The 15,475-nt window shown below is 37.3% G+C and overlaps 1 protein-coding gene across 2 annotated transcripts in view; it reads left to right on the top strand.

The window, feature by feature from the left end:
* The window catches only part of PTPRK (protein tyrosine phosphatase receptor type K), a 434,061-nt gene that overhangs the window by 90,876 nt on the left and 327,710 nt on the right, over positions 1-15,475 (top strand). The window lies entirely within an intron of this gene.

Here is a 15,475-nt window from a genome sequence, read left to right as displayed (position 1 = left end):
GTGGCAGATGTGTAATTGTGCCCTGCTTTCTTCTAAGCCCTTAATTTTGCTTGTACTTTCTGTTGTAATGACCACAGATTGCTCTGTGTTTTTTGTTTTATTTTGTTTTGTTTGCATCCATGCCCAGCTTCTCCATGGAACTCTAAGCTCTCCGAGGGCAACCACAAGGTCTAATTCATCAAAGCATCTTCCATGTATCTAGTGTACAGTCTTGGATGTAGTAGGTGTTAATTAAACCTTTATTAACTTAAAATGTTTCACTTCATTTATTGACTTAAAATTCACAGATCGAAGAGGGAAGAATATGCATTTTAGCTTTTTACTAGGAAGACTGTGAGGCAACATTGTGCAAATAATTCAATTTAGAGTGTTGGTTTTATTTTAAATGATTACTTTCACTATGTGTAGGAAAAAAGACTATTCCTAGAATTTCATCCTCATTGAGACAATTTATATATTTTTCTTTCAATCCGATGACTCATTCGAGATGGCTGTTTTTCCCTGTAAACTGGATAGCTAATGACAGTGTTCCTTTTCTTCTTTTAGGGAGAACAGGCAGCTATATTTTTAGCAGTGTGCAAGACAGGACCTGATGACTACAGCAGGTCCTCGAATAATATCATTTAAGTCAATGTCGTTTCATTGTATCGTTGATGAGAAAGAAAAATTTCTTGGCAGGGGCCGCTATCTATGCAGAGTTGGCATGTTCTCCCCATGTCTGCGTGGGATTTCTCTGGGTACTCACATTTGCTCCCACATCCAGTGACGTGTGTGAGATGAATTGGCATGTCTACATTGTCCCAGTCCGGGTGAGGGTGTGTGTGTGCAGGTTCCTTCGATGGAGGGGTGTCCTGTCCAGGGTTGGTTTCCACTTTGTGCCTGAGCTTCCAGGATAGGCTCTGGCCACCCTAGACCCTGAGTGGGAATATAATCATTGTACTTGGTTTTTTTTTAATCATTCTTAAATGTATATGTGATTCACAGTTATTGAATGTTTAATATTAGAAGTGTTTTGGGTCTTTATTTAAAAGTTTGATGTTGATTTTGTGACCAGAAATATACCATAGGAACTTTACCTTTGATTATATCAGAATAGGGTAAAATTGGTGGTGTGATAGGTATTTTCCTCTAAAGCCCCAGTTTCAAAGAATCTATTGATGGCATTAAGTGAGGACTCACTGTACACATGAACTAAATTTGGAAATGTAGTGGTGTAAACTCAAAACAAAGTAGACGTACATCTTCACTGTTATGCATCATTAATCACCTGCTGGGCTTCAGTACTAAGCAGATGCTATGAAGGGTTTCATACCTAACAACCAGCCTTTTGAGTTTCCACAAGGGAAGAGACTTAATCTTGAGAAGGTTGGAAGCACAATTTTGGGGTCCCTTGGTACTTCCTTTTCTGGGAGGAAAATTTGGAGGAACGGGTGTTTTTTTCATCATTTTGCGGAGCAGCTCTTTGTTGGGAACACAAAGAGCATGTGGTCCTTCTTGCCCTTGCTCCTTGGCACTTAGGGCTCCTAGGACAGCAGGCTTATTGCAAATGTCAGTCTTCAACGGGTTCTCAGGGTGTTTTCCTGCTGAATTCCAATTCTCTGTTTTCACCTTCCATTATTTGAAAGAGGCAACTAAAAGTCATGCTTACTCCTTTTAGCCTAAATTTTCTTCCTTCCCTTGTCTCTAATACACAAATTGAATAGGTTTGGTCTTATTTTTCAAATAACAGCTTCCTTCAAATGTTTTTCCCTCAAATGTTTCCTGAACTTCATGTAGTAAGATCAAAAAAGAACTGTGGAGCTACTATTTGATTTTTATTTGGGATTATTGGATACTAGTTAATTGTAGACATTTTGGAAATTTCTCCATAAAGTCCTGACAAGAATTTCAGAAGAGAAAGAGGGAAAAGCCTTTATGTAATTGAATGAGTGCACTGAAGAAGTGGTGTGGATTGTTGACATAAGAGAGTGTTTTACAGAGCTAGAGGGAATCATTAGGTTAATGTGTTTGTGAGTGGGAGAGGCATCAAAAATAGGGATAGGAACGGGAATGGGGTAGGCAAGATGGAGTTTGATTAAAAAGTTAGAGACACTCTATGCAACATGTAAAATTTGGCAGAGCTATGATGTGTACAAATTAGTTCCCTGCTATTTGTTTTTACTGGTGTTCTGGTACTAAGGAGGAGACAGGCTGATTCCCAGGGACACCTTTGCAAGATGTGGGTGCCGTGGGCACATGCTTGCTGTGGTTGCTTTAGTATATGCAGAAAAATGTTTTAATAAGGACTGTGGTCTCCAGTTCAAACTACATTTTTTCCCTAAAGGAAACATTTTATTTGGCATCTTTGGAATTTTAAGGAGGGAGTTTGAAGGAACTATGACTATGTTAAGAAAATGGCACCTAATGGATTTTAAATCGTCATAACTTTAATAAATAGAATTCATACATAGTAGTATTTGCAAAAACGCATTTTATATTTTGTGACTAGATACAGTGTCTTATGGAATGTTGGCATCCATCTTTTGGGGTTTAAAAAAATGTTAATTAGAAAACAAACATACCTCCTTGCACCTGACCCAGTTTTATTTTCCTTTCATCCTGGTGCATATGGGTAGGAAGTAATACAGCTCATTACCCCAGATTGTGAAGAGTCAGAGAGGAGTTGCAGAGAATGTCTCTGGGAATTAGATGAAAAGGAGTAGGTCCTTTTTCTTTTTCTCACATCAGGTAAATGAGATTTACTGAGAAATGCTGTTCGTTCCACGGCAAGGAAAGGTGAATTCTTGAATTCATGGCAATATTATTAGGAATGATAAAATTAAGGAAGAGGAACTGAATGACCAAAGAAATAATACTGCTATGACCAAAGAAATTTTCTTGTTATTAAGTAAATAAAGATGTAAGTTTCAGTGTTATTGTCTAATTATTAAACATTTGTTTGTTAGTGAAGTTGGAGAGATTTATAATAGTAATAGATCAAGAAGGAATCTCTAATGATATACAACAGATTACTTTTCTTGTATTAACGTGATCTGTGCGCATTAGATGACTCCCATGCTTTCCATTATAACATTATTGTTTTGTGAATTCGCATTAGTAACCATTATTTTTTTTCTACGTATGAATAGTATATAAAATTCTCCTCTGAGGTGCTGATTTTAATGGCCTATCCTTGTATAAGGTTGCAGGGCAAACTGTGCCATCCATACAACAATATGAAATTGGAGTCAACTCTCTGTTTTCCTACTCTGACCTTTCCGATGGCTCATCTTGTTTCAGTATTTTCCTGCCTGTGTCCCGCCCCTTGTGCCTACCACATATCTAATCCTGGGCCCTTTGTTAAACCTAACTAGTTTATATTTTGAAAATTTTAACATTAACCCAAGGAAAAAACTGGAATTATTTTTTTCATTGCATGAGAGAGACTGTATGACCAAACAAAAGACAAAAGAAAGAAGGAAAACAGGTATTTTAGATAAAACTTTCTGCTTTACAGGAGATATATATATAAAGTCTGATTTATCTTTACCTAGTAAATATCTCCTGTAATGTGTGAACATTCTCATTTATTTTAAAATGTTTTTTACTCTACTTGGAAAAGTGGAAAAAAAATATATGAAGGTAAGAGAAGAATTCATATTAAGAAGTTCAAAAATATAAAGAAGCTTGTAATCAATCCCATTAGTCGGAAAGAAATGCTACTGTGGTTTTGACCTGTCTTTTCAGTCTTTTATGCATGCATGTGTGTATGCATGCATATGCATGTTCCAATATCCATGTATTCTCTAATTTTAATTTTAAAGGCTAATCAAGACATTGATTGTGTAAACTTTTTAATTAAAAAATAACTCATAAATGTATACTTTTATATTATTTTCCCCAATCACTTGCAAAAAAGAAGACATCTCTGTACAGCTGTACGTACAGATCTGGTTTTAAACCTCAGCTGGTTCAGACCTTTCCCAGCTCTCCCCAGACTTATCAAATCACTTATTCAAATCCTGCCTTTCTCCCTTATGTGCGGCCCCTATACATCTGACCTTTACTCTACTGCAGTCTTTTTTTTAATTTTAATTTTTTAAATTTTTGTTCAAAATATTACAAATGTCCCTTTTTCTCCCCAAGGACCCTTCCACCCCCCACCCCCCGCCCCAGGCCTTCACCACACCAAGTCCTTGTCCTTGGGTTGAACATATATGCGCATCAATTCTTTGGTTACTCTCTCCGCTGCCACCCACCTGCCCTTTTGAAACACGCTTTTCACTGGTGTCCTTTACCTATAAGGAAACAATTGTAAGCAATCGTTGGATTACGGTGGTGGTTGTTTTTTATGTCATATCTTCTGCAAGGCTCATCGTCTGCCTCTTGGGCTCAGGTGCTGCTCCTTAGTTCAAGTCTGTCCTCTCAGGAGAAAAAGACTTCACAAATGAAAATATCTTTGAGTCATTACTGCTGAAGTGGTTTGTGAGAGTGACTGGTGAAAATCATGTTTGTTTTTTTTCCCTTTCAAAATATATCTCAAATGGCATTTTTCTTTACTGAAATATAAATACAGTAGTCCCCCCTTATCCAAGGGACACATGTATTGTCCCAAGACCCCATCAGATGCCTGAAACCACAGATTCTACCTAACTCTACGAATGCTCTGTTTTTTTTATACATACATACTTATGATAAAGTTTAATTTATGTATTAGGCACAGTAAGAGATTAACAATAATAAATAACGAGGTTAATAAAATAGAACAGTTATCACAATATACTGTAATAAAGGTTTGTGGATGTGGTCATTCTCTCAGAATATCTTTTAGTAACTATCCCTTATTTGCAGTAAATGACTGGGTGTCACTTGTTTCAGGGGATTTTTTGCTGAAGTATTTGTATAGGATCCATGCTTTCTGGTGCAACAGATTGCTGTCAGTTGAACCACGTCTACTGTTAACGTCTTCCACCCTCAAGTTTAATTCCCTGTGGGGTGGAACAGCATGACTCAAGGTTTCACCACACTACTCAGAGCAATGTGCAGTTTAAAATTTATGAATTGTGTACTTCTAAAAATTTTTATTTAATATTTTCAGACGATAACTGATTATTCATTTATTAAAGTAAAAAAATATTTCTTTAATTGTGTCTATTGCCCTGTGGCCTTGGACATTAAGCACAAGTTAAATTTTTATATGATGCCTCATCCAGTTTTCTCTCAAGAATTAAAAACCAAAGTTTTAGCCCCAGCCAGTTTTGTTCAGTGGTAAGAGCATCAGCCCGCAGACTGAACAGTCTTGGGTTCAGTTCGAGTCAAGGGGATGTATCTCTGTTGCAGGCTTGATCCCTGGCCCCTGTTGGGGTGCCTGTGGGAGGCAACCAATAGATGTGTCTCTCACATTGATGTTTCTCTCCCTCTCCCTCTCCCTCTCCCTCTCCCTCTCCCTCTCCCTCTCCCTCTCCCTCTCCCTCTCCCTCTCCCTCTCCCTCTCCCTCTCCCTCTCCCTCTCCCTCTCCCTCTCCCTCTCCCTCTCCCTCTCCCTCTCCCTCTCCCTCTCCCTCTCCCTCTCCCTCTCCCTCTCCCTCTCCCTCTCCCTCTCCCTCTCCCTCTCCCTCTCCCTCTCCCTCTCCCTCTCCCTCTCCCTCTCCCTCTCCCTCTCCCTCTCCCTCTCCCTCTCCCTCTCCCTCTCCCTCTCCCCCTCCCCCTTCCCCTCCCTCTCCCTCTCCCTCCCCCTCCCCCTCCCCCTCCCCTCCCCCTCTCCCCCTCCCCCTCTTCCCCTTTCTCCCTCTCCCTCTTCCTCTTTCCCTCTCCCCCCTCTCCCTCTCCCCCTCTCTCCCTCTCTCCCCCTCCTTCTTTCCCTCTCCCTCTCCCCATCTCCCCACCCACCCCCTTCCACTATCTAAAAAGCAGTGGAAAAAATATCCTTGGGTAATGATTAAAAAAAGCCACAAAAACCAAATTTTTAGAGAAAAGTCTCTTCATTTTCTACATAGAAGCTTAGCATTGAAGAATTCTGAGGTTGTTGGGGAGGATGTTTGGAGGGTGACATGCAGAGAATAGCTTTGCCAACCCTTGTATCATGTGAGCAAGGGAGAAGAAATTAAAGAACTTTTATCAAAGAAAAACCAGCATTACCTGATTTAATAATTCTTACCTAATCTAGACTGGATGCTCATAGAGTCCCTGACATTTCCTCATTGTGCTATATAACTGTCATCAAGACCTTAGTTACTTTAGTTTTTGAGGTAGATTGAAAAGTACACAAGCTTTTGAGTCAGAGATATATAAATTTCAATTTATCAATTAATGGTTATGTACCGTAACCATATCAATGAGCTGTTCTCCACCTCAGTTTTCCAATCTGTAAAATAAGAACATTTTCAGTGACTCTTATCTGTAAATATTAAATGAAATTAAATATTCATGTTAAATGAAAAATTATGGAAATGAACATTTGTAAATATTAAGTAATATAAAATTAAATGAGATCTTTGTAAATACTAAATGAAAGTACACCTACAGTGTCTGACACATAACATGATTTATAAGAAACACTTAGCTTACTTTCTTTTTTAAAAAATATGATCTTTTTTATAAGTTTGGTTTCTCTTATTCTGTACCATATTTAGAAAAGCTTTGAAACGGCTTTATTTCATTAGATCAACTGGACAGAGCAATAAAAGAACTAATCTCCTCCAGAAGATGAGGTTTTGAAATAAGTAGTGGCAAAGCAATCCAACTCCTTGTCTGTTTGATTCATTTCTTAAAAATTAGATGAATGACAGACAGTATTTGCTCTTTTATAAAACAAACAAACAAACAACCTTTCACTCTGAGGAAATTTAATCTGTGTACACTAGCAAAAAAATTTTTTTTAAATTAAATGGCTGATGGATTGCAGGGGGCAATAAAAAATTGTGGGGGGTGGTGTGCAGTAGATTAAAAAGAATTGGTGCACTAGGACAGAGGGGCCCTAGGATAGTCTCTCATCATTTACTGGGTCTAGGAAAGTTAGTTAACCTCAGAGAATCCTTACCTAGAGATAGGAAGCTGATTCAGGTAAAATCTTAATGTCCCTTTGAGTTCTGATACTTACCTTAGGAGTTGGAAAAAATGTGACCTTTTTCCATGAACAGTTATTTTACTTAATATTACAAGTACATTTAGTATGAATAGATGTGTGCCTTAGAATTTGGGGGGCATATCACAGAGAAGTTCTTTCTGTCTATAATCCTTTTTAAAGGACAAATGAATCCACTTTTTTTGTTTGTTTGTTTTTGTCTCCAAGTTGTGACCCATGAGACATCAGAATCCCAGTACTGTAGTTTCTGCTTCTTTTAGTGATCTATTAACTTTTATTAGTCTTTTTTTTCTTTTTTTCTTTTTTGGTATTTGAGGTTTTTAAGGTCAATTAAACAAGATGGAAAGACAAAAATCAAGAAGTAGAAAATTAATCAGTTTGGATAAAATGCCAAGAGACATGAAGCCTTTGTTTTGAAAAGTTGGCTCAGTATAGGAGGGCAGCTCTCATAGCGATCATTATAGGTAAGCCTCACAGTATATGTACCTATAGACCTCCTACTTAACTAAACCTAGATTGTGGTCTAGATTAACACAAAAAGTCACCTGTGGTTAAATGATCCTTAAAGTCCTTTCCAATTCTGAATTTTAATGGTTGCATTACATTCAATATGGTACAGTTTTGGGGAAGATCAAAATTCTCAAAAGTGTCATGCCATTCCATCTGAACTGTCAAATGATTTCAAAGCCACCATGGAGAAATACCATTGATACCACACAGGTCATGCCTTAAGATGAAGGGCATGAAAATATCCAAGCAGCTGCATAGAGGCCATCTGTCCTGAGACTCTAGTGGACATTCCTGTACTGGGTGGAGAATGGTTCTTGATGGGCTTGAAGATCTCTTGCATCTCCTGACATTTTCAAATTCCTTCATCCTAAATAAATGCATATTTAGGACAAGTGTTGCCCTGCATTGCCAGAAAATTAGAGTGGACTTCACTGAGATAAGAGACAAATGAATGTTCTTTTATGCAGTAGTCTGCGCAGTACTCCATGCAGGTACACACTTGAAAGATGCCCCGATACTGTGCTTCTCTTTCTTTATGGGCTCATTTTGGACTCTGTGGGGAGTCAGGTTAGAATGTCGTTGCCTTGTCCTACTTTAGTGATCTGTAGGCAGGCTTAAATGCAGTCACCATCCTCAAACAGCTAGTTCGAGTAAATTAAATGCCCTCTACTACTGAGGAAATATATGGGTTGTAGATGCTGAAATAAACTGGGTGAAAACTATTGATTATGCAAGGGATGCTAAGTGAGAGCAGCATGTATCCTTGCTCTCCCAACAATTTCTCACTTGTAAATGGCATCTCTGAAGGGATGTCCAAATTCCTGGTGCAGGCATGTAGACAGCTGAGTCACAGCTGCTGAAACGAGACTGTCTCCGTCTCCTTCTCCAAGAGGAGAAATGGAAGAAGTGGGAGAGAACTCTAGTGCCAGGAGCTTACTTAAAATTCACTGGCTTGAGAAGTGTATGAGATTCTTGGGCCAAGAGGAAGCCATTGCTCGACTACACGGGAGTGTTTGGAACATGAAATCTGCTTTTCCTAAAGGAACTCTTGTATCTTGTAGTTGGCCATACTGTGTACAAAAATGTACCTTCTTTTCCAGAGATCTTCTCTGCATTTAGGAAAACCCTTGGTATCTGGCCTATGGTTTGTGGCTTCTTGTTTAGTCTGCGTTTTTGACTTGGTAATACCTGGCTTTCCTGTTGGCTTTCTCTCCGAGTTTGATGCTGCTCTTCCCTTTGAAGTGCTTATTTTCATCCATTTAAAGAAAGTTTAGAAATGCCAACTTTGCTTGGATTTAGATCCTGGGTTGGTGCCTTTGCTAGCAAGGTGACCTTGAACAAATCTCTTAAACAGAGGTTAAAAGCTTACTATAGCTTCTTCATGTAAAAAACATGGATATAATAACAGTACCCATCTGTTTATGTTGTTGTGAAGTTAAATGAATTACCTCATATGAAGGTTGGTGGGAACATATGTGATTTTAAAAATTTAAAATAAAAACAACTAATGTTTATTTAGTATATACTAGGTCTTAAGAATAGTTTTAAGTATTTTTTGTGTCTTAAAAATAACTGTTGGCTTTACACTTTGTATTCTAATCATATATTTTCATTAATCTCCTTTGAGATCCACAAAGCCTTTTTGGATTTTGTTTGTGAATTCTGATGCAGCTATAGATTGTAATTGCAAAACTGCATACCAAATTGCACATACTGTATTTTGCTGTTACTTATATTTGCTTGATGCTGTCAATATGTAGAGAATAGGTTTGATCATAGGATTGAAATAAATTGTTCTTGATTCAGGACTGGAAATTTTAAAAAACCTCCTTCCTGTGTATGATAATACATGTTTATATATTCTGGTGTATAATGTATATAGTGCTGTTGATTGGTTTAGATCTGACTTTTCTCCATGGTAACATTGAGATTTGAAAAAACTACTGTATGTCTGACATTCTGGATTCTTGGAAAGATTTACTTTGTATCTTAAATGTTTAAGAAGAGGAGTATGTTCATTTGGTTTTCTTTGGAGGCTTTGGTTGTTATTGTGATTATAAATTTAAGACTGGGAAAAAGAGTTTTACCACTGAAGGCTCAGCCAAGTTAGTGTTGGGCAGGAAGTCAACTCTGCTGCCTTCAATTACTTACCCTGCACTTCTCTTCCCCTGCGATTTCTAGACCAGTGTTTTATAGCACTATAAAATTTTATTCTTTGAGTCAGAATTCTCACTTCACCCTTGTAGGTGTAATTAATGCCACTGAGTCAGATTCAATCATCTTTCACTCACTGAACATTTGTGGTGTTTAAAGAAATCATAGATATTCCTGTTCAGGACCACATATTGTAGACGTTGCTTGCTGCAAGCCTGGTGCAGGGCCATGTGACTGGTCACTAACTTTTAATGACTTAATGTTTTGCTAGAAATACTTTTTTCTCAAAACCATCACCATATTATTGCCAACATCTCCACAGCAAAAAGAAGTTTTTTGTCTATTTTACAAGATGCTTTGAATACATGAAAAACAAATCTTTATATGAAACAAAGTCAGTGCCTTTTAAGGATTATTGAGGGTTGGGATGTGGGTAGACTACAGAATCTTGTAAATGGATGATTCTCATCTTATGGGGATATTTGCTTGTAGATGTGATTACAGCAGGGAGAAGATTCCTAACCTTATACATTGCCTTTTAGATGTGTAAGTCCTTAACAGGTTGGGGTTTAAAACCTATTTAACAAGAATCTAAGTTACTCTTACTTATCTAAAATCCTTCTGTAGGCAGTTCTTAAAGCGTAACAACTTTATAGAATTCATGGTAACATGAGCGGTCTGCCAGTTATACACGATTTATGGCTTTGCCACTTAGATTGAGTAGGTCACAAACTCTTAACTGTCATATCCATCTGGATCTCACCTCGTGGTCTCTTTATCCCCACCCTCCACCCCTTTGGACCCTTCAAGCTCTTAGTCTTTATCTTTAGCACAGTTTCCTACTCTCTCTCCCCAAGTCTCTTCTGTTCCCTTTTCAACAGAGACTTTCATTCCTCTGGATCTCTGTCTGCTATTTTCTCTAACCCAACAGCCTTTCTTCCTGTTACTATCCACTCTGTAAAGTATGTTCTGAAAGAATCTTAATCAAATACAACTACTTGGAATATCAGCTGCTTGCTTGCTCTGTACCATAATTTTCATGTCTTGGTTTCTTTAGCTCTACTTCCTCTATTCATCATCTTGATCTAAGTAAAAGTAAGCTCTGTTAACATCCAAACTGTAGACTGAAATTAAACATAGAATTGAGAGATAAGAGGAGGGGTTATGAAGGGACTTGCATTTGTAAGATATTTTCCTCTTTCCCTTAATAAGTTTAGCATGTGATTTCACTGTTTGATTGAATTGTACTCCCAACTATTGAATAGCCAAAGCTATTTCTATGAATAGATTTTATTTCATTAATATTAGATTATTAGAAAAATGTAGCATTAAATAATGTTATGAATAGTAGCTGCATAGTCATATCATGACGATGGAAATGTGTTCAAGCATTTCATATGGAGATGTGTATAGGTATATATACTCTGACAAAGTTATAAACCCATCCTTTGCAGATGAAGTAGCATCAGAAATGTTTTCGACATGTTTAGTTCTCTGTTACGCCTTCGCATTCTGGTTGTACCTTTAGATGAGGCTTGAAGTTACTGAAGTGATAAGTGAAAAGGAGCCAAGCTATGCTATTTTATGTCAGTAGAGCACTAGGAAGTTATATTCAAAGTCATTCTTTTAGATAACTGTTTTTGGCTGACTTAAAATGCTATTGGTGTAATTAATCTTATCTTGAATGGTTTATTAAAATGTTACTTCTTATAAGTAGTTTCCCTTTGTTTATTTTCTCAATCCGCTGCGATAGTTAGTTGACAGAATTAATGGCTAGGGAGGGTACTTTTATATCATTGATCTTTTCTGACACTTTCCTCCCATTTGTGCACTTGATTCAACATTTCTTTACCTTTATAATATCTTTAGATCTACTTTATTGTCTCAAAATTTGTCAAATACTTGCTAGATTCTACATTACCTCTTAAAATATGTGTTGTCTTCATTTTCACTAATTGATAATACTGAACATTTAGGTTCCCCATGTGAATTAACTATTATAAAACCTTACCAGTGGTCGTGAACCCAAAGTTTGTGATTATATTTGCAATCAATTTTGCTGTAAGTGTCCTTCAAGCTTGTAAAGGTAGTCCTGCTGTCTTTGGGTGTCATTGAAAAGACCCACAATAATTTGTTTTTGTTATTTTTGGAGGGTTGGTAGCCCTAGCTTGTATTTATAGGGGTCAGGACTGCAAATATGTGAACACTTAATGTAGAGCAGAATTCCAGAAGTGTAACTGCTGGCTTAAAGGGCAGATGTATTAAAACTTTGATAAATAAAACCAGATTGCTCTCCAAAAAGAGAAAGTAAGTCGTTGCCCTCCTACTTTCACCCCATCTATGGACAACACTGGATATTATTAATCCTTTGAAGTTTTGCAAGTGATATGGAGAATAACCCTCACTTTTGTTGCAATTTGCCTTTACTTAAATAGCGAGGATGACAGGACTTTTCTTGTTTATTGGTGCGTTAATTAGAACAATTTGTGTTTACTAATTATTTGCTTAGGATGGCCTTTTCAGCTCTACATGGTAATAATATCTTTTATTTTATCTATTTTTAGAGATTTGAAAGTTCCAAAATCTAAGCTCCAGCTTGAGGTGAGAAGTAAGGCAGGAAAGCTGTCTCAGTGCACAGCAGATCCCAGACTTCAAACGGGAACTTCATAACTGCCACTGCTTTTCATCTATTATTCAAAACTTATTTGTTAGCTTCTCACCCCCTCACATTTGAAATTAAAAATTTCCCGGTTTTTATATTTCATTCTGAAGACATATGTTTGTCTTTTATCAGTAAACTGTACAGCTTGATAGATTTAAAGTTGGTCATTATGTTTTAGAGCAAGAACTGGAGGGAATATTAAAGTAAGAGTGTTAAATAAATGGGATCTAATGCTTCAGCCCAATCATCTACATTTGATGAGACAAGGGTATTTCAAATCTTTATATATTTTTATACCTACTGTTCTGCGGAACCGTGAGCCTGGATCTGCTCGGAGCTTGCAGCAAAGAAACATTAACTTCTATCTCTACTAAATTATTTTTCCAAGTCCAGACCTGTTTTCTGCACTGAAGCATGTTTCATATTTTTGAATTTTGTGTGAAATTCTAATATAGGCAGAGTCAACATTTTAAAAACATTTTTATCTTGAAGGAATAGTTGATTTATGGTACTTTACATTTTAGGAGTTCTACTGGGGAGGAGACTTAGTGGTAGCATGAATCTCTAACATATAACTGAATTTATAATCATATGCTTTATCTTTTTACCAAAAGGCCTAGGAATGATGGGCTATTGTTGTAAGCTTATTTTCCCTTTTCTAATAAATTCCACATAAATATAAAACAATAATAAGAATCTTACCTAGTTGTTTTCTTAACTAAACCCTGACTTAATGATGATTTAATTATGCATAGTACTTAGATTTAATATCATAGGATATTGTGGAAAGATTTTTCAAATTAATTAGCACAGTATTCCTGTGTAGTAGGTAGAAGCAGAGATGGGAAAATGAAGCCAAATTGGTTTTTTGTTGGGATAAAAAGGAGGAAATGAAGATACACACAGACCTGAATCTCAGTGAGGCCCTGTGTAAAAACCTTACTCACCAGTTCTCCCAATTAGGACTCTCCATTAGGTTAGAATGGCCATTGACTTACATGCCATTTAAATGTCAGTGTACAGCAAAGACTTTTGCTGCTTGAGAAATCTTTATTTTATGTGGCAATTCTGCTAAATTGTAAACATATGTACTCTTCTGAGAAAGGAAATTTGAGAAGAGAAAGTTATTGTGAGTCAGGATATAGCGCTGACTTGGTTAGAAGTTGACACCTCCAGAGTCTATAGTAAATCTCACTAACTCTGTGGTTAAAGCCTAGAATGCCTCCTTTATGAGAAAAAAGGCAAAGGTCCTTGACAACAAGGTTTCTGACATCACTCAATATCAGCAACAATTTTCTTGTGTTTGCGTGAGCAGCTTGTTAGCCATGGACCTGGCCAAACTGTCTGTCTCAATGATGCCGAGAATGAGAACTGGTTAATTTGTTCATAGCAGTCATTATCTCCTGATTGAAAAAATGATATCCAACTTTCTTTTTCTAAATAAAGAAAATGGCAGAAAGGACCATATTCATTACCATAAGAATATATTTTAGTTGAGTATCATTTCCTTGAAGTGTATTTCAAAGCCTTACAAAAATTACTGAATTGTTGACCTTCTTAAAATGTAGCCCAGTACACTTAACGTCTCCTTTGCCGGCCTGATATAAAAGTTTAAAATCAAAGCCTCAAAGCAGATCTTTGCCCTTCCTCTTCGAGGCTGGGTTATGGAATTCCATTTTGCATGGCTTCAGCATTTCACAGAACTCTCTTCATAAGTGAAAAATGATCTGTTACCCATCATGCTTGAGTTGAGTCAGGAGCAACTGCTGAAATCAGCCAGAATGTGTCTGGTGTGGGTGAAGTGGAGCCCACCAGGAATCCCTCCATGAGAAACAAAACAAAACAAAGAAACGTTTAAATGTGAGCTTGGGTGGTTTCCAATTTTACCAAAATGTAAATATGGCTTTAGTTGGGAATTTTATTTTTCAGTACATTTACTTCCAATTACTTTGTTCAATGGCTTTCTCTAGATTGTGTACCCAACGCTAAGCAAAAAAGATGAGATTTTGCTGGAATAGATAAAAAGATAAAAAAATAGGAAAAGAAACTTGGGTAAATACATTGATGATCTTTGGAGAAACACCTGCTTTCTTATCCTAGGGTTAATGTGAGGGCTACTGCAAAAATTGCCAGAACAAAATTGCTTTTAATTTATTGTAATGTTTTTTAAAGCTAGAAAAGCCACTTGTTCATACATATTTTGGGGGAGAATAGGTAGATTTTGAAGGTTGTCAAGCAAGAGTGACAGGACAGTGTTATGATCATACAAATTTTCATCCTTAAGTCAACCTATTGAAATAAAATTCTTTGCCAACATTACTAGTTAATCAGTGAGGCTTTGATGCTTTGATTGCTCTCTGTTAAATACCCTCTCCTGTCTGTGGCACCAAGCCTGAGAGACTTTGCCATGTGATGGGGTTCAAAGTGTGCTACATTTTATCCTCAAAGGATGCAGCACCATTTCATTACCTCGGCAGGATTGGTAATGTTCTCAATATTCAGGAATAGCTTGAGGTAATGCCCATGGGAGGGAGCTGCACTGGGTGAGCTTGGCCTTCTACCAGGTCCGTTTCGTGTAGTGGTTAAGAGTGAAGAACCTACTGTACCTGGATGCAGATCCTGGCTCTGATACTCCCTTGCTCTGTGAACCTGTGCAGTTTTTTTTTCCTACTATGAGATACTTTTCATTAATAGTTCATTTTATATTTTAATAAACCACGTTTCTTCTGTGAAATCATTTCTGTGGCTGTTTGGCATGTAATCATCCATGAACTCCATAATGAGGTTGGACGAAGTCACATGTGTACCATCAGGGCTAACCAGGTCTCACGGGCTTATTTTGGGACTTCAGCTGTGCCAGAGACCTGAAAAGTAGGTACAGAGACTTGGATTGTTCACATCAGTCTTCTGAGTCCCCTCCCATGAAGGATATATGCTTATATGTATTTGAGACAGAGGATTGCTTGGCTGTGTGTGTTTTGTTTTGTTTTTAATATTTACTTCCCTGATTCACGCAACTACTCTTCATTTTATTTTAGTTATAGAAAGAGCTCTGGACTAGTGACCTATAGTAGAACCTATAGTAG

The sequence above is a fragment of the Miniopterus natalensis genome, chromosome 5 (assembly GCF_054644295.1).
Source record: "Miniopterus natalensis isolate mMinNat1 chromosome 5, mMinNat1.hap1, whole genome shotgun sequence".
NCBI lineage: Eukaryota > Metazoa > Chordata > Mammalia > Chiroptera > Miniopteridae > Miniopterus > Miniopterus natalensis.
This window is presented reverse-complemented; position numbering and strand designations above follow the sequence as displayed.